Below are 14,451 nucleotides of genomic sequence, written 5' to 3' on the forward strand. Positions count from 1 at the left end.
GCCCTTTTGCCCTGCTCCTGCAGCTGCTTTCCAGGCATCATCTCAGGCTGCCCAGATCCTCAGCCTACAGCCCTGGGTACTGGGCTGCAAACACAGGGTGCTGTGTCTGTCTCCCCCCTTGACATAGCCCACACTGCTGCCCAGTCACTGTCCCCCCACCCCGTCCTCTTGTTCTTTGCTCTGTGCTGCAGCCTTTGACCTCCTTATAGGAGGCACAGCACATGCACATCCAGCTCACCTGGTAGAGTATGAGACTCTTCATTTTCAGGTCCTGGGTTCGAGCCCTGTGTTGAATGAGTGGGTTTTCCTTTTTCTATTGACTGCACTTCTGTTCCATCAGGCAGTGGTCTGGCAGAGAGATCCCTGCCCCACTTTGCAGGAAAAAATCTGGGGTTGTAGCTCTGGCTATGGGATAGAGACAGCCTTGGCTGCGAGAGGACCTCCCACCCACCACCCTGCCGTGGGAAAACCCCCAGGACAACTGAAGCAACGGAGAGAGTTGTTACAAGGGGTTCCTGGGACAATTTTTTCCCAGGATCCATCTGAAACACAGGGGTTGGGAGGATCTCCTCCCAGGCTCAGGATCAGACCCACAGCCCAGAGGGGAGCGTGGACACTGCCACGGAGCAAAAACGCAGCTGGGGACCAGGAGCCTCCCTCTTTGCAGTGGGGCAGACAAGCCCATTGCCCTGCACACCTCCAGCTCTCCAGGTAATCCTCTTTCACAAAATGTCGCAACCTGCCAACGATGCAGCTTGCAGGTAAGGGCAGGTTTACCACTTGAAAAGCAGCACTGCCCCCCTCCCTGCCAGTCTCCTGCCCCATCTCAGGGGCACGGACGGGCTCCAGGGAGGCGGGGGCAGCAGACCACAGTCAAGACATTCAACTCCCCGACTTGCACGGTTTGTGCTCTGCAGAAAACTGGAAATCTTCATTAGCAGAAAAAAAGATTAAGGCGGGTTAAGACACAACAGAGGATTTTAGAGAGATGATGCCTCAATCCTTGTCTAAGCCACAGGGAATCAAACATGGATGGATGAAGCCTTTCTTTATGCACCAGAGCTAGAGCTCGATGCAGCTCCTGTTGCTCCGCTCAGCAGCCAAGTTTTCAGTGGACAGGTTTTCCCCAGTACAGTCTTGCTATAAGTCCTGTTGTCAGAAGTCGAAAATTAGGACACGGTAGGAAGTCCTCTCACACTGGCTTCCATATTTCGAGCCAGTCTAATTGACAGGAAATTTCCCAAGGAGACAACTCTCCCAGACCAGCCTTTGCAGGCTCTCCTGGGATCCAGGTGCGCATAGGGACGCGCAGAAGAGGCTGCAGCTCAGATGAGCAAGGACAAAAGGGGGCTCTGACAATCCTGTGCAGGTGGCAGCCTTGCTGCTACTGGGCTGCGGGACCTGGGGGGTTGCGTCTTTGCCCCCACCTCTCCCACGCCAGGAAGGGAGCAGGTTTCTGTCCTTTTTCTCTTTCTCTCTCTAGGCGCATCCCTTGGGCGCTCAGTGGTGCAGCTGCCCCCCTCTTTGTCCTGGCTTACCCCTCAGGAACCTCTGCGGACTTCTCTACAGTCCCCGAAGATGGCCTGAGTCCACCCGGCTCTCTGTGCTTAGACTCATATCCCTGCCCCTGCTCCCGCCCCTGCTGCTGCTGCTCTCCCTGCCATCCCGGGGCAGCGGGGGCTGCAGACAGGTCCTGCCCGGCTGTGCAAGCAATGGGCTTTGTTCGTGGAGCAGCCGCCACTGCAGCGATGCACAGAAGGGCCCCCTCCCCATCCTGGCTCCCGAGCCGCTGGGCAGGGTTAGGGACCCGTCTCTTGCTCTTGCCCACTGCTGCTGTGTCACTCCCACCTGGCCCATGCAGGAGTGACTGCGCAGGACTTCCTCGCAAGCTTCCCCCAGCTCAGGGACAGCAGGGAAGCAGCAGCACAGCTGGGGGCCAAAGTCCCCTGGCACAGAGACACATGGCACAGGATCATCCAACCCCCACCCTGCCAGTGAAGAGGGGGTTGAAGGTAGCAAAGAAGACGAAGGGACAAGCAAAACCGAGGCTCGTGACAGTGACAGCAGCAGTGAAGGACTGAGTATGTGACCCCGCAAGCGGGGCAGGGGTAGAAACAAATTGTGGCCTGGCCTGAGGGACCAGGACAGACTTAGTTGTTGTGTGTGTTGCGGATGATGTGATTGGTTTGGGCGGCCAGCTGGCCTTTGTATGAGCGCGCGGGTGCAGTTTTTTGTAATGGGGGAAGGTTTTTCTTTATGTGGTGTAATATGAAGAGTGCAGACTTATATAATATAGAGAGACATATATTTTTACACACACACACAAAAAAAAAGACATGCCTCCCCCTACGGCTCCACTCGCAGGGGAGGCTCCGGGGGCTCCTGAATCCTGCCGGAGCCCCAGGTTGGGTCGGCACTTTTCAGCTCAGTCCAGTTGTTCTGGTCTCCCTGGGACCGTGGGGCTCTGTGGCAAGCACAGGCGTTGGAACCGGGAATAAGGAATAAAGAACTGGGAATAAGGGACTGGGAATAAGCAGCCATCTTCAGCCTCATAGGTCGGGAGGGGCTTGGGAATGGGGAGAACAGCAGCTACCTTTGAGGTCACAAACCCCATTCCCGTTCGTGTTTTTGCCCACAGGCTGTGTGGCCTCAGGAGCCTTGTGTGCAAAGACATTCGGCGTGGACATCTCCTTGCGTCGTGCAAAGCAGGATCAGCCATTCTTCTCTTCGTGGTGATGCTGTGGAGATGGTTGACCAGGAGCGGGCTGTATTTCTAGAATGGTCCAGGCAGGCAGGTCTCTGGTTTCAACCCCTCGGGATCTGGGCCGCCCTACTTGTAGCACTGAGGTCGTGAGCCCCGACGCGGGAAAGCCGCTGTCCGCTCCGGGTGGAAATGGAAGCGCTGGACTCCCGCTGCTGGGGCAAAGCACCGCCTGGTGCCTGCACGCCCGTCTGGGAGTGAGGTGGTTCTTTCGCCTGCGTCCTGCAGCCACGCCTGGAGCTGAGCTGAGCTGAGCTGTGCTGTGCAGGCAGTGTCTGCTGCATCTCCTTTTCGTGGGCAACACCAGGACTCTCCTGAACCTTTGAGCTGGGACACAACCCTTGGCCCTTGCTAAAACCTCGTCTCTCTGCGCCGACCTCCCAGCTCCTCTCGAAGGGGCTCCACCCGCAGGGGAGGCTCCGGGTGGCTCCCAAGTCCTGCTGGAGCCCCAGGCCAGCGCTGTTCAGCTCGGTCCAGTTGCTCAGACTTCCCCAGGGGCATGGGGCTCCAACAGGTGCAGGCGTTTTGGGGCAGAAATGAGCCTGGAGAGGAGACCTTTCCGCACCTTCTGCAGCTCCTCTCGTGCAGCCGGGGCTGGGCTGGGCCTCCTGGAGTCAGTGCCATGTTCGCACTCTTTGTCCAGATGCCTCCCTGTTGCTCCTCCAGGCTGTTTCCCACCTTCCCAATGAGAGAGGGACGTGTCTCTCTCATTACTAATGAATGCATTTAGGTCGTTTCTCAGGTGTGCTCACTGCTGAGTCCATCCTGTTTATCCCCCTGTGCACGGCTGTATTCCCTTCTCCCATTACTCCTGATGCCTTTGCACTGGTCCAGGTCTCTCCTCCAAGCACTGGTATCAGCAGACCTTGGTGGGGAGGGCTGAGGGCCTGTGGAGCAGGCAGTGGTGCTGGGGAAGGGGCTGCTGTCCCTGAGACTCCAACTTGGGACCTTCAGATTAGAAGACTGAAGCGCTGCCAGCCGCACAAAGGAGAGGATGGCAAACAGCTCCCTGTTACCTGCCATACCAAGGGCACAAGGTGGGAAAGCACAGGCAGAGGGGGTGCAGGGAGGGAGCAGTGGGGGGCCTTGCCAAGACACTTTGGGCACCGGGATCCGGGCCTCATTGTTGCCACGCTGCTCCCCCGGCCTCTGTCCTGCCTGCCGAGGGGACCAAGCGCTCCACTTGCACAGGCTGGTGGACGCCCCAGGCCTTGGGCAGGGAAAAAATGCCCTGGGGCAGGGCTGGGACATAGCCACAGCAGAGAGCTGAGCACACACAGAGCTGAGCCCCAGCCTTGCCCCTCAGGAACCTCATCTGAGCTGCAACCTCTTCTGCGCTTCCCTCTGCGCACCTGGATCCCAGGAAAACCTGCAAATCTTCTTGCAGTGGAAAGGGGCCCTTGTGCCTTCTGCCCCTCCAGGTACCTATGCCCTATATTTCCTTGTCATTTGACATGTTGTATTTTGTGCCTTTTTATATTTCACCAACCAGTATTGTTTGCTTTGCTGTTCGTGTTTTATATTTTGTTAACCCTGTCTTTTGTCAGTGATTGTAAGTGTCTAACCTTTCTTGAATCCTGCCCCTTGGGGCGCTGTAGTGTCCACTATACCCTCTGATTTATGCCTGTTATGTTCCCAGTACTGTTCTCTCATTAAAAGGTATATGGTTAAGTCCCCATTGGTGGTCTGGCTCTGCTCTATAGGGGGAGGAGAGTCCCTACACCCCCCGACAGCGCTTGTGCACATGCTTTGATCCCTTCAGCTGGAGAAGGGGGACATCTTGGAGCTGCCTGGAGGCCACCAGTTCTGGGCACAGAACAGCCCCTCACCACCAGCCTCTGCCACCACCAACTTGCTTTATTTAGCCAGTGGGCAGGAGGGCAGGCAGGAGCACCAGTGCCCCCCCGAGCAATGGTGTTAGGTTGGGCACGTGCCTCTACTGACTCGAGGCACCAGGGGTGTCTGCAGGTCCCGGGGGCGGGGAGGGACAAGCCCTGGGGGCTGTATGGGAACCGAGCCCACACACCTACGGAGCTAACCAGGCAGCTGCTAAACACTGCGGGGGTGAGCACTCGTCAGACCCAGGCACCCACCGTCCATCCCAGGAGCCCGGCCCCCTGCCAGTGCACAGGCGGCAAAGAAAGGCCAGATCATTTGGTCGATCCATTTATCCCCTCCATGACCTACCGGTCAGTCTGTAGGTCCACCCTGAATCCAAGCATACTCCTGCCCCTGGCAAAAAGCCCTGGGAGAACTGAAACAGCGAAAGGAGTTGTTAAAACGAGGAGCTCCGGCCCAGTTTTTTTGTGATTTTTGTCCAAAACACAGGGGTTGTCCTGAGATTTGAATTCAGACTGCTGCATTTAAAGCCCAGAGTGGGAACCATTACACCACAGGGCCACGGAGAAAATGAAAAGAAAGAGCTGTTCGGTCTCTTCAGCAGAGCAGAAGACGTGCTGCTAAGGGGTGCAGGAACGGGCATGGGAGAGGCTTGGACAAGGGCACTGCTTGGACCCTCCTGAACCCGCCAACAGGGCACGAAGCCCAGGCCTTGTGCAGACCTCGTCCCCCTGCGGCCCTTGCATTGCTCCTCTCAGAGCAGCTCCACTTGCAGGGGAGACCTCGGGACGGCTCCAGAGTCCTGCTGGAGCCCCAGGGCAGGCCCGTGCTGCCCGACTCAGTCCGGTTGTGCTGCGACAAGCACAGGCGCTGGACCCAGGAATAAGGAATAAAGAACCAGGAACAAGGGACTGGGAGTAAGCAACCATCTTCAGCCTCATAGGTCGGGAGGGGTTTGGATGAGGGGACAACGGCAGCTACCTTCGGGGTCACCAACCCTGTTCCCTCCCTGTCCTGTTTGTGGCTGTGGGGGGTCTCAAGAGGGATTTGTGCAAAGAGGCGGGTGTGCACCTCCCATTGCATTATGCAGAGCACCATCAGTCCTTCTTGTCTTTGCGGGGATCCTGCCTGTGGAGCTGGTGACAAGGGTTGACACCTGTGCCAAGGAGCAGGCTGTATTTCTAGGACTTCTGCAATGATCCAGGGTGGAGGGTCTCTGGTTTCCAGCCCTGGGGATCTGGGTTTCCCTGCCTGAGGCAGGAGAGCTACTCCCGGCTTCGGTAGAAATGGAAGCACTGGAGTTTCTCTGAGACTTTGTTCCCAGGGGAAGTCTTGGTGTCCCCTCTCCACGATTGCACCTTCCTTTTCCAGCCGGTGCTTGGGTGAAGCTCGGAGTCAGAGGCGCTGGTGCTGGTGTTAGAAATATTATTAAAAATGTATAATGAATAGAGTATTGTTAGAACTGCACAGTTTGTATCTCGTACCTGATAAAAAGAAACACCACCAAGGACATCCCTCCCCTCTTGGCTAATTTACTATCTTTTTCCTATGCTAAATCACACTCCTCTGCTTTTCTCATGTAGATTACAGAAGCTGTGATTTAATTGGCTGTGTCCTTGGAGGAGAGAGGGATTTGAACTTTTGGTAACCTGGAGAGCTTTCTAAGCATGCGTAATTAGCTAATGCATATATGCCTATCCGCCCCGCATACTTAAGTAGTTAATTATAATGGACATGCGACGTATGAAGTGACGTATTTACATATATGTTTGTATGAACCGGAAATAAGTTGTAAGAGTTCCTGTTTCTGCACACGTGCCCAGGAGGGAGAGTATATAGAGCTGGCTGAGAGGTTTCTTCGGGGGCGGAGTGGTCTTTTGTCTCCACTCTAACCCTATTTGCAAATATACCCTTTGTGTTGCTAATAAATGTGTGCCTGAGGAATTATTATTCGCGAGCCTCCAAAAGAAACGAACCGCGATTTTCGCATCACTGGGACCCAGGGGGAGCAGGGCGCTGCACTTCTCAGCTCGGCTTCTCCTCCCGCCCCCCCAGGCCCGGGGAGCTGCGCAGAGGGGCTGCTGGGACTGGTGTGCGGGGCTGTGCTTCTCCGTGGGATGCTGTGGCGGGTGCAGGGTGCTGGGTGTGCAGGGGAGATGCTGCCTCCCCTCCTCCCATCGGGCCGGGAGCAACGCCACCTCTCAATGACTATCACGGCTTCCTCTCTGTTGCGCCCTTACTCAGGATGACCTGTTCGCGACACGACATGGGGAGATGGGGGTGGACCTGGGGCTGCACCGAGCTGTGGCCGGGCCTCTGAATGTCCGGAGTTGAAGCCTCAGAGGGGGCAGCCCTTTAGTCCTGCTCCCAAAGACCCTCCCCGGGCACCTCCTTTGGCTGTGGAGATCCTCAGCTCCCCCAGCCAGGGCCACACACAGCCCTGGCACCTCTGCTCCCCACACTGAGCACTGTCCCGTGCTTTGCTGACCTTTCCCCTGTACATGCCAGCCCCTGTCCCACTCTGCCCACAGGTTGTTAGCTGCCTGTTGCACCCTTTGACCTCACACAGGGAGCCGGTGTGTCTGGCTAGTTCAGTTGATTGAACATGAGACTCTTAATCTCAAGATCATAGGTTCAAGCCCTATGTTGGGGGTGTCTCCTGTTCTACTTCCATTTTGTTGCAGCAGTGGTCCGGCAGAAAGATCCCTTCCCCTGGGCTCCCCGCTCTGTAGTGTGACAGGCTGGTAATGATTTGGCCCAGGGGTTTTGAAAGGGTAAAAGATGATTGGAGGGCTTGGGATACCCTTTCAGGCCCCAGAGACTCACCCTCCATGTCCCCTGATTGGCCCCTTGGGTCACCAGGAGGGGGATAAAAGGGGCAGCTGTTGTCCCCACTCAGGGGAGACCAGCGAGGGACCACAAGGAAGGAGCTTCACAGAGCTGGCAAGGGCTGGGCAGCGGGGCGGGAGCAGTTGCCTCAGAAGCACCTGAAGGAGCGGGACCTGCAGGCAGCAGTGGGACCCTCAGCGTGTGGCCGGCAGGAGAGGCTCCCGCTGGGCTCCAGGCTCCCTGGGCAGAGGCCGCGGCCAGCAGGAGGCTCCCCTGCTCCAGCCAGGATCTGAGCAGCGACCGGAGAGGTTCCCCGCTCTGCTTCCAGCTCCTCCAGTGAGAAGCAAGGATGGTCGACATGAGGCTGGGCTCTGAGAAGGTCAAGACCCCTTACAGTAAAGGCCCCTACTAGCACTGGTGGCTGTGTGGTAGTACTTTTGCTTACCATATTGGCGGTCTGAGTTCAAGTCCTGCTTCAGTTGAGTGCAGTGATAGGGAGAAATCCATGTTGCAGTGGAAGAGGTCTTTGTATTTTCCCTCTTTCCCCCCTCCAGGTACCTAGGTCTTATAGTTCTTGTTATTTGATGTTTTGTATTTTGTGCCTTTTATATTTTGCCAACCAGTATTGTTTTTTCTGCAGTTTGCGTTTTATATTTTGTTACCCCTGGCTCTTGTCAATGATTGTAAGTGTCTAACCTTTGTTGAATCCTGCCCCTTGGGGCGTTGTAGTGTCCCCTATGCCCCCTGGTTTATACCTGTTATGCTCCCACTACTGTTCTCTCATTAAAAGGTCACAGTTACGTCCCCATTGGTGGTCTGGCTCTGCTCTACAGTGGGAGGAGGGTCCCTGTACCCCCCACAGCACTTGTGCACCTGCTCTGATCCCTACAACTGGAGAGGGGGGACATCTTGGCATACCGCCTGGGTTACAGTAGCAAGACACCTCCCAGCCCCAGGAAATCTCTTTCCTGCCATTAATGTGGCTCAGGCTGGGCTGTGCAGCCATGGACGAGGGACAAGATCCCACAAGGGGTATGTGGTCTGGGACACTTTGGGAGCCCGGGGGATCAGGAGCAGGGCTCAGGCATTTCCTCCAAGCACTGGTATCAGCAGACCTTGTGGGGAGGGCTGAGGGCCTGTGGAGCAGGCGGTGGTGCTGGGGAAGGGGCTGCTGTCTCTGAGACTCCAACTTGGGACCTTCAGATTAGGAGACTGAAGCGCTGCCAGCCGCACAAAGGAGAGGATGGCAAACAGCTCCCTGTGTCCCTCCGATTGCGGGAACAAGGCACAGACACGCTGGCAGAGTGGGCACAGGGAGGGAACCATGGGAGTGCTTACCAAAATGCTCCAGTCACCAGGTCTCATTGCCACCGCGCTGCTCCCCCTGCCTCCGTCCTGCCCGCCAAAGAGGTCAAGTGCTCCACTTCCACAGGCCAGGGTAGGCTCCAGGCTGCGAGCAGGGAAAAGATGTGCTGGGGCAGGGCTGGGATGTGCCCACAACAGAGAGCCGGATGTGCCCAGAGCCCAGCCCTGGCCTTGCCTGTGGGAAAGAGCTGCGGTGGAGACTGCTCCCACAGCCCCACTCTGGGACCGGCTGTGCTGCAGCAGGACAACAACGGCGCTCCCAGCAGTGCGGCCAGACGTGCGGTGGGGCTTTCCTCCAGCTTCAGGGGGGTTTGCAGCAGCGTTTCCTCATGTGCCGTTTCAGGGGAGGCTGGGGCAGAGGTGGTCTCTGTTGCTGGTTCAGGGCCCGAGGCAGAGGGGGGTCTATGCCAGGAGCAGCTTCTCTCGCAGTCCCTGTGGCAGAACCTGGCCCTTTGCTCGCCACCCGGGCCCCGCTGCTGCTCAGATACAGCAGCCCCTTGGCCCCGCGCTCTGCAGGGGTCTCCTGGGGACAGAAACCTCCCCTTTGCCCTGGCCCCCTTCGCTCCCGAGTCATCCTCTTGGTGAAATGCAGCATGTTGTCACGTCTGTGGCATTTTCTCTGATCATTAGTATCCCCATACAATGCGTATTGTGGGGAGGAACGTGATTTGGCTTCTCTTGGTCTTCTCCAGAAAAAATACAAGGCCCCAGAGACATCCTGGGTGACACCCTGGGACCCGACTCCCGCTCCGGCAGCACCGCCTCTCCCTGCCCTGCCAAACAGGCGGTGTGAGAGCAGAGAGGCAGGTCCCCCTGGGCCACTGAGCTAGCGGGCAAGGCAGATTGGGAGAGCTGCTGGGTTTGAGGGCACAACTGTCAGCCCCTGCTCATGTGCCCAGGAGCCACCCAGAGCTCGAGCTGCCTCTGTCTTCTCACTAGGGACAGCAACAGGACCCAGGCCAGGGGAGACACACGTGGGTGTGAGTGCACATTAGACTCATGTCCCCTTTCTCCTTCCGGTCCAGGGAAGCTTGCTGTCTCTCTTTTCCAGTGCCTGTGGCAGTGGCTCCAACATAAGTTTAAACAGCCACTCGTTGTGGGGGTTTGGGCGGACGACTGCCTGCGCTCTGCTCACGTTCTTTCCTCGGGCTCCCGGCTTTAGTGCTGGGCGCACGGAGCTGGGCGGGAATCCCACCTCCAGCCCCCTTCTGCTACATGTGTCAGGGGGGTTCCTGTTTTTAAGCCTTCCTCTGAGACGTTGGGTGTGTGGGTATTGAGTTGTGCTGAGCCTTTCTGGAAAGGCTGTGAGAGGCCGCTACATAAGGACAGTAGTAGTCATTATGACTCTTGCTATTACCGCTACTTATTATGCTGCATATTCTCATGATTGGTAGTATTAATATATATCATAATAAAATAGTTTCATAGTTTCTAGGGTCGGAAGGGACCTGAACAGATCATCTAGTCCGACCCCCTGCCATGGCAGGAAAGAGTACTGGGGTCAAATGGCCCCAGCAAGGTGTGCATCTAACCTCCTCTTAAACACCCCCAGGGTAGGAGCCAGCACCACTTCTCTTGGAAGCTGGTTCCAGACCCTAGCCGCCCTGACCGTGAAGTCGCGCCTCCTGATATCTAACCTAAACCTACCCTCCGCCAGCTTGTGACCGTTATTCCTGGTCACTCCTGGCGGTGCTCGGGGCAACAGGGACTCCCCCAGTGCCTGCTGGTCCCCCCTGACTAGTTTGTAACAGGCCACTAGATCCCCCCTCAGCCTTCTCTCGTGGAGGCTGAACAGGTTCAGGTCCCGTAGCCTCTCCTCATAGGGCCTGCCCTGTTGTCCCCTGATCATACGAGTGGCCTCCTCTGGACCCTCTCCATGCTGTTGACATCCCTCCTGAAGTGCGGCGCCCAGAACTGGACGCAATACTCCAACTGCGGCCTGACCAGTGCCGCATAGAGGGGGAGGATCACCTCCTTGGACCTGCTCGAGATGCATCTGTGGATGCATGACAGGGTGCGGTTGGCCTTCCTAACTGCCTCCCCACGCTGCCGGCCCATGTTCATCTTGGCGTCAGTGATGACTCCACGACCCTTTTCCGCCTCCGTGCTGACAAGAGGGGAGTTCCCCAGCCTGTAGGTATGGTGCCGGTTGTTCCTCCCCAGGTGCAGCACCTTGCACTTGTCTGTGTTGAAACCCATCCTATTCTCATCCCCCCACCCCTGTAACCTGTCTAGGTCCGATTGCAGCGTATTCCTCCCTTCTAGCATGCCCACATCCCTCCACATCTTAGTGTCATCAGCAAATTTGAACAGGTGCTTTTGACCCCCTCGTCCAAGTCACTGATGAAGATGTTGAACAGTGCGGGCCCGAGGACCGAGCCCTGCAGAACCCCGCTGCCCACGTCCTTCCAGGTTGAGAAGGACCCATCCACCACCACCCTCTGGGTGCGGCCCTCCAGCCGGTTGGCGACCCATTTGACTGTGTGGGTGTCTACACCACAGCCCCCCAGTTTCTTAATGAGAACGGGGTGAGAGACAGTGTCAAAAGCCTTCTGGAAGTCCAGGAAGACTATGTCCACTGCTACCCCTGCATCTAATGATCTGGTGATCTGATTATAAAAGGCCACCAGGTTGTAGCAATAAGCAATAATAATTATATTATTAATAAGCAGTGTAAGCAATAATAATTATAGCAATAAGCCTATTGCTATAATAATTGTTTTAATCATAATAGCAATGCTAGCAGTAATGTTATTGCTATTACTATTGTTGCTATTCATGCCCCTTGCCTGAGGGCAAAGTGAGTGGGCATGGGCCTGGCCGCCCCTTCCCCCGTGCTCAGGGTTATTGCCTGGCACTGGTTGCTGCTATAAGTCTACTGACCCCCAACCTCACACCAGCCACAGCCCCGCACTGCCCAGTGGGATCCAGGGCCCAGAGCCGGAGTGGGGCCAGCTGCACCTACACCATGGGCAGAGAGGATGAAGCTCCTGGGAGGGCAACCTTGCCCTGCTCAAGGTCATCCCTGGGAAGCTCCTGGCACAGCCTGGCGTCTCCTCCAGGGGCACGATGCAAGGATGCCAAGGATGGGGCGAGCTGGGTAGTAACCAGCATGGGCAGGGAGCAGGGTGGGGCTTAGCGGGGATGAGGGGGTGGGGTCAGACCCACGGCATGGGGAGGTAGGAGTGGGGGTCGGGCCTGATGCAGCAGGGTGGGGTTGGACCTGCAGCAGTGGGGGGAGTGGGGTTGGCCCCAGCAGGAGGTGGGAACGGGGGTATCCAGCACAGCAGGGGTAGCAGGGAGGGCAGTCGGCCCAGCCGCAGCTCAGCGAGGGGACTCTGTCTCAGCCCGCTATTCTTGATGGACAATTTCTTAGTATTATAATAGCAGTAATGTTGCTAATAGAAATACTAATATTGCTACTACTCTGGGTATTATTTTTACTACTATTACTTCTACTATTTTAGGTCCCAGCATGTCCAGGCTCTCTTTTGCAGCCAAACAGCAGGCATGTCAGGGGTCCAAACTATGAGAGCAGCCAAATGCAAGTGCCCTCTTAGCGCAGCTGGCAGCGCGTCAGTCTCATAATCTGAAGGTCCTGAGTTCAAGCCTCAGAGAGGGCAGCCCTTTTGCCCCTGCTCCCAAAGCCCCTGCCCAGGCACCCCCTCCACCTCTGCAGATCTTCGGCAGACAGCCCTGGGAACTGGGCTGCAAATACCCCTCGACGGACCCTGCAGTGCTGGGCAGGCACTGTACATTCCCTGCTCACAGGTTGTTTGCTCTCTGATGCAGCCTTTGATCTCCTACATAGAGAGTGTGCTGTGCTCTTGGCTAGCTCAGTTGATAGTGCAGGAGAGTCTTAATTTCAGGGTCATGGGTTCAAACCCTGTGTGTAGCTTCCCCTTTTCTATCAACTGTGCTTCTGTTACTGTACCTTCTTCAGGCAGTGGTGGGACAGAGATCCCTTCCCCTGGCTACCTAAAAGTCCAGGCTGTGCAGCACCAGCCATGACATGGAGACGGCTCTGCCTGCCAGAGGACCTCCCACCCACCACCCTCCCCCAGGAAAAAGCTCTGGGAGAACTGAAGCAACAGAGCAGGTTGTTACAAGGGGGTCCTGGGACAGTTTTTTCCTGGCATCCTTCCAAAACACAGGGGTTGGGAGGATCTCCTCCCCTGCTGGGGATCAGACCCTGCAGCCCAGGGGGAAGCATGGACATGACCACAGAGCGAAAATGCAGCTGGGGACAGGGAGCCTCCCGCTTTGCAATGGGGCAGAGAAGCCCTGTACCCCACACACCTCCAGCTCTCCACGTAATCCTCTATGGCGAAATGTTGCAACCTGCCAACAGTGCAGTTTGCAGTGAAGGGCAGCTTTACTGCCTGAGAAGTGGACTGTCCCCCTCCCCTCCAGTCTCCCGCCCCATCTCTGGGACACAGACAGGCTCCAGGAAGATGGGGAGCAGACAGGTGACAGCCCGTGGCCAGGGTGGGACAGGACTCGGCATGTAGAGGAAGAGGTTGGCAAAGGACAGGGCAGCACCCCGTGTTGGGAGCAGAGGTGCCAGGGATGTGTGTGGGTCCTGGCATGAAGGGCTCTGCAGCCAGAGGTGGTGCCCGGGAAGGGGCAAAAGGCTGCCCACTCTGAGGCTTGAACTCAGGACTGTCACATTTTAAAGCCCAGCTGCAGTAAAAAAGCTCCTCGCTCTACCTTCACTCACAAAGCAGAGCCCCCGTGCTGTGCTGTGCTGCTGTCAGGCTGGACCGTGCTGGGAAGCGTCCCAGCCCCCCCGCAGGCTCTCGGTGGGGGCCGGGGGGGCTGCAGCAGAGCGGTGTGGAGCAGGGTGCAGATAAACGGGCCCTGGCAGCTGCTTGGGAGGAGTGGACAAGGGGCGAGGGCAGGAGAGGAAGGGAGACGCCGTGGAAGCGCCCGGGGCAGGGCTGTCTCGCCTCAAGCCATGAATGAGCTGCCTGCTGAGACCCAGGAGTGAAAGGGCCTGGCTAGAAATTTCTGGCCCCAGGTTTCTGGCCCCAGGAGGCCCCTGCGGAGTGTGCGGCCAAGGGGCATCTGTCTCTGAGCAGCAGCTGGACCTGAGCAGGGGCAAAAATGCAGGATCCCGGCACAGAAACCCTGCAGGCAATCTCCACCATCACTCTTTCCCATGTGCAAGGCCAGGGCTGGGCTCTGAGTCTCCAGCTCTCTGCTGTGGGTATGTCCCTGGGGTGCCCCAGCACATTTTTCCCTGCCCGAGGCCTGGATCCTCCCTCGGCCTGTGAAAGCGGAGTGGGCAGCACAAAGGCAGGGGGAGCAGCACGGCGGCAATGAGACCACCGGTGCCCAGAGCGTCCTGGCAAGACCCCCCACCACTCCCTCACTGTGCCCCCTCTACCAGCGCTTCCCCACCTTGTGCCCAGGACAGTGAGGGGTGCGGGGAGCTCTTTCCCATGGTCTTCTTCACACAGCCAGCAGGGCTTCAGTCTCCTAATATGAAGGTCCCAAGTTGGAGTCTCAGAGAGAGCAGCCCTTTTGCCTGCTCCTAAAGCCCCTTCCTGGGCACCACCTCCTGCTCCACAGGCCCTCAGCCCTCACCCCAAGGCCCACTGATAACAGCACTCCTGATCCCCATGGCTCCTGAAGCATTTCAGCCCCCATCCCCC

At 57.2% G+C, this 14,451-nt stretch overlaps 1 non-coding gene across 1 annotated transcript; it reads left to right on the forward strand.

The window, feature by feature from the left end:
- The first annotated feature begins 12,344 nt into the window (after positions 1 to 12,344).
- Positions 12,345 to 12,417, forward strand: TRNAM-CAU (transfer RNA methionine (anticodon CAU)). Its single transcript has one exon. It is a non-coding gene; the product is annotated as a tRNA-Met (tRNA).
- Positions 12,418 to 14,451: the final 2,034 nt, after the last annotated feature.

Source organism: Crocodylus siamensis, chromosome 15, assembly GCF_052110815.1.
Source record: "Crocodylus siamensis isolate JL-2025a chromosome 15, ASM5211081v1, whole genome shotgun sequence".
Lineage (NCBI taxonomy): Eukaryota > Metazoa > Chordata > Crocodylia > Crocodylidae > Crocodylus > Crocodylus siamensis.